Source organism: Limulus polyphemus, unplaced genomic scaffold, assembly GCF_000517525.1.
Source record: "Limulus polyphemus unplaced genomic scaffold, Limulus_polyphemus-2.1.2 Scaffold6110, whole genome shotgun sequence".
Lineage (NCBI taxonomy): Eukaryota > Metazoa > Arthropoda > Merostomata > Xiphosura > Limulidae > Limulus > Limulus polyphemus.
Window position 1 is genome coordinate 6,857 of NW_013671720.1, and position 5,440 is coordinate 12,296.

Below are 5,440 nucleotides of genomic sequence, written 5' to 3' on the forward strand. Positions count from 1 at the left end.
TTCATGTATTCAGAACTAAAATATTCGGATATCTATAGGTGGTTTCATCGAATCAGAACTAAAGTATTCGGATATCTGTAGGTGGTTTCATAGAGTCAGAACTAAAGTATTCGGATATCTATAGGTGGTTTCATGGAGTCAGAACTAAAGTATTCGGATATCTGTAGGTGGTTTCATGGAGTCAGAAATAAAGTATTCGGATATCTATAGGTAGTTTCATCGAGTCAGAACTAAAGTATTCGGATATCTGTAGGTGGTTTCATCGAGTCAGAACTAAAGTATTCGGATATCTATAGGTGGTTTCATGGAGACAGAACTAAAGTATTCGTATATCTGTAGGTGGTTTCATGGAGTCAGAATAAAGTATTCGGATATCTATAGGTGGTTTCATCGAGTCAGAACTAAAGTATTCGGATATCTGTAGGTGGTTTCATGGAGTCAGAACTATAGTATTCGGATATCTGTAGGTGATTTCATCGAGTCAGATTGAATAATCGTTTTCTTTATCTACAGATATATTTAACTAACCCATAGATCTTCCTTTTGTTTACAAGATAATTTACTTTTTTAAATCGGAAAACAACAGCCTTTGCGGGCATACAGACAACGCGATATTGGTTTAGATATAAATAATCACACAGCTCTTACTCAATTGGCTTATCTCGTATTTCACCATTCTCATAATGACTACAAAGCACGTTCACTCCAACAGTATGTCTGATACTTTTCACTATGATCTCGGTCCAGCTTATCTCTCTTTGGTTAACTTGTGTTTAGGGTTACTGATGAGGAGTGCAATTCTCCGAAACTAGGCCTATCTCTCTTTGGTTAACTTGTGTTTAGGGTTACTGATGAGAAGTGGAATTCTCCGAAACTAAGCCTATCTCTCTTTGGTTAACTTGTGTTTAGGGTTACTGATGAGAAGTGGAATTCTCCGAAACTAGGCCTATCTCTCTTTGGTTAACTTGTGTTTAGGGTTACTGATAAGGAGTGCAATTCCGAAACTAGGCCTATCTCTCTTTGGTTAACTTGTGTTTAGGGTTACTGATGAGAAGTGGAATTCTCTGAAACTAGGCCTATCTCTCTTTGGTTCACTTGTGTTTAGGGTTACTGATGAGTAGTGCAATTCCGAAACTAGGCCTATCTCTCTTTGGTTAACTTGTGTTTAGGGTTACAGATGAGAAGTGGAATTCTCCGAAACTAGGCCTATCTCTCTTTGGTTAGCTTGTGTTTAGGGTTACTGATGAGTAGTGCAATTCCGAAACTAGGCCTATCTCTCTTTGGTTAACTTGTGTTTAGGGTTACTGATGAGAAGTGGAATTCTCCGAAAGTAGTATAACCTAATAACACATGTTTATTAAAGTGTAGATTGAACTGGACCTCCCTTAAACTTAGACTTCGAGATTAAACAATTTTCAGAATACTAAGATTATTTATTATATCTACTACTGTGCAGCTATGCTATGTGTAGAAGTGAATAGTGGCCAGTGACACTTTTTTCATATCACCTATCCAGTGTATAGGTTTTTCTCATAGTGAATACAAAGCACATTCACATCAATAGTATGTTTGACCACCCTGTTAATTTGTATATACAATCGTCTTTTCATTATTTATTATAACGGTTGTTTTGGTTGTGTTAGTCACATTGGGCTATCTGCTATGTTTACTGCGGAGAATCGAACCCCGGATTTTAGCGTTGTAAGTCCGTAGACTCACCTCTGTCCCACAGGGGGACTATAACAGTTGGTTTGTGTGGATATTGTTGTTGTTGTTTTATTAAACAAGAAGGAAACGTGCTTTGAACCGCATAATGGGATTGACTGTTATTCTTGTAATACATTCATGGCAGCCAAAACTACGGCCCGCATTTAGTGGTATTGCGGCGAAACTTTGGACATTCCGATACATAGCCGGGCACGGTGGCTACTATGCCACGCTCAGACAGACATAATTGACGAAAATAAAAAGCGTGAATTATATTTTACTTAATTGGAACCCAAGAGAGAACAGGATATTGGGGTAATTTAAAAATAATATAAGATATAGAAAATACTTTAAACGAATGGTATTGATCAGAACACCGTCATTTATTGTGTTATATTATGGAGCCTGAAATTTAATTTTCAACTCTTATAACTTTGATTGATTCGAAGTTTATTATCTTCTCGCTTGTTGACTGGACTGCAGCTAGTCAACAGTAGTCACAGCCAGCTGTTGGACTAGCCTCCTCATTCACTGAATATTGGATTTTACAGTCACTCGTATTTCGCCATCATTGTCTCAAAACGAAATTCACAGCTCTGCCACACCAACCACTAGGCCACAACGAGCTCTTTCTCTCTCTCTGATGGTATAACGAATTAAAATATCTTAAATAAATAACAGTTTATTCTCCCTTTGCAATTAGTTATCATACACAATAAAATAAACTGAATTAAAGATATTCAAAGAACTAAAGCGTAAAGGTCCATATAACTTTTTGACGAGCAACTTTATCGTTATCCATAATGGTGAGAATTAAATAAAGCGGCTTGGGATTTCAAAATACACCTAAATGAGTCAAAATTGATGCCTGACGGAATCCGAACCTGATTCAGTAAGCAGAATTGGTCACAAGTTCGAATCCTGCCCGGTTCTTCAGATTAGGGGCTAAATGCGGTCAAACACTTAATTACTGATTGATTATATTAGTTAAATATAGAAAAGGACTAACACATACCCTAAACTCGGCACGTAACAGTATTTCGTACTTTCTCAATAAAGCTAAATGTTTCGGAAACCGAGGAACTTCAATTGGTTTCTTACGGACGAGGTTTGTGAGTTTTTCTTCGCCTGCTGCCGGCATCAGGCCACTGTTAAGAAATGACAACTGCAACCTGCCGAAAGGATTTAACGAGTTTGTGGTCCCGTTCAGTTTATTGTACAAAAGGGGACGTTTTGGTTCAGGTTTCGATTTCTTTTTCTTCGACGTCCCTGTCTTAGCTCTGCCACTAGTTTTCATCTGTGGTTGTTCCATTAAAGCTGGTTAAGTAGTGTTATCTCATTACCAAGAATCGGTTGAGGCAAGTCGTCGAATACTACCTGAGTACGCTTTTTACACTTCTTATACTGAAACTTCAAGCAGTCCCATTATTGAGTTGTCAATAAATACACAAAGTTCCTTTTAGGTCAGTTCTTCTGAGAGTCCATCGTTAAAGTAAACTGTTGTTGATGGAGGTTAACATTTCACTTTGAACCGAATTAAAGTACAATATAGAACTTGTGAGTTCCACACACACACAGAGTCTCGAATGAAATCGAAGGTTGGATGTTGTGTGACGTATTGGATGGTAAAGACGATCCCTGCCACAGACGATGTAGACCTAAAAATAGTCATCGGCAAAATGCCATGTGTTTTATTAGTCCGGGTTTGTACTTTTAAACAAGTAAATCCAACAGAACTGACAAATGTACTTGCGCAAGAGCTGTAATTACATTACGAGGAAAGGAGCACGTAAATAAATACGTTATTGTGTGAACTTAGTCAAAATTATATCCCCTTTTCTACGCTATTTTTTTACTTACCTTTAACTATTTGTTTTCGTGTTATAATAAAGTAACTTTACTTACTAGTAATTTGTCAAGTGTCTACTTTCGTAATTATAAAACTTTTTAGGGATTTATAAATTTTGTATGTGTTAAGTAAAAGGCTATCTTTGCTGTGCCCACAGCGGAGATCAAGCCCAGAATTTTAGCATCATGAGCCCTGTCTATTAGTACGAAATTAAGGACGGCAGATAGCTCTTGCATAGCATTGCGCGAATATCTGAAAACAAAAAATAATGTACATCTGTGAAAATTGATACTTCTAATATTCACAAGATATATATTGTTTACTGCTGTCAACTTCTCATATCCAGTGACGTGTACATGCTCAAGCCCCACCGTAACTGCCCTTAAGCCCAAAAAGTGCCCTTTTTCACAACAACTACAAAATGATACGCCTTATTCTACCTTGCTTGCTACGAATTGTTGGGGAGGGGGGTGAGGTATGTGAAGATTTCAGCCTTAAAGTGGATGTCAGGTGGGAACTTGTAAACCTTTTGGGTATTTTAACGTGGATCTATTGGCTTCGTATCGCTTTTTACCCTATATGTACCAAAGGCAACCTAAAATCCCCATAGTCTCCCTTAATTAATACACACCCCCTCCCAAAAGGCTTGCCCTATGGTGCTTGAAAAGTGTCATTCTAATGTCCTCTGAACGATACTGCTGATTTCGCTACAGAAGCAACAAAACATCGAACTATTTCTTTGTCGATAGTAATAACTGTGATGTAAGGTGACGTAGTACGTCATCCAGTGAAGTCTACAGTGATGTATACCTTTAATATTCAATGGAAAGTATATTAAAAGTATAGCTAATACTATAAATAGTGGCATTTGGAGTTTCATCCTAAATGGCATTTTATGAGAACGACACAAGGGTTAAACAGTCGAGGTCAAACTCCACAGTCATCACATGCATCGTACAGTTCAAAAGATCATCTAAAAAAAAGATTACTATATAGAAAAAAGCAGCACATGTAGTAGAAGCTCGCTGATGTGTTTACGTACACATTTGGTGTGGCATAGTTATTAGCGATGCTCGGCTGTGTACTGAAAGGCCCAAGGTTCGAACTGAAATATGTCGCATTTTGGACTATTAGGACATTATAACTGTGACAGTCAATCCCGTTATTCACTAATGGTGGCCTCATAGGCGGTAGGTGCTTTTGATCTGTTACCTCACCTCTGTTCGAAATTATGATTGGCTACAGTGGAATCATGGGAAGTTTGACTTAGTAGTTTAGCCTATCTATCGTACAAAGCCAAATACATTAAATATTTTACAGTTGATTGGATTAATAAGCGATGTCTCGTAGTGAAACACGGCGTATTTACTAAACCGTTCTTTGTAAGTTAAGTCCGGGAATTTGTCTTCTATTCTGCATATATATTGGAACGCAGCTTATTTCATGACGAAATGAACGGTATAAAGCAATCCGGAGAGAGGCACTTACGAAGATACAGTAGCTTTTGTAGGGTTAGCGAGAGTGGGTTTTCGCTGAAAATTGGCTTTTGGCCATTTGTTCTTCTAATGCAATTTCACTAAAAACACACTGCTTTTCTTCCGAAATCCCTAAAAACTGTCAGAAGCGTCAGTTTTGAAGGGTGTCAAGTACTCGGAATGTTACCAATGTAACAAGTGTGGATGAAATCGTGATGTCATAGCAGCGACCCAAAAAGTTTGTTTGTTTGAATTTCGCGCAAAGCTACACGAGGGCTATCTGCGCTAGCCGTCCCTAATTTAGCAGTGTAAGACTAGAAGGAAGGCAGCTAGTCATCACCACCCACCGCTAACTGTTGGGCTACTCTTTTGACGGTCACATTATAACGCCCCCACGGCTGAAAGGGCG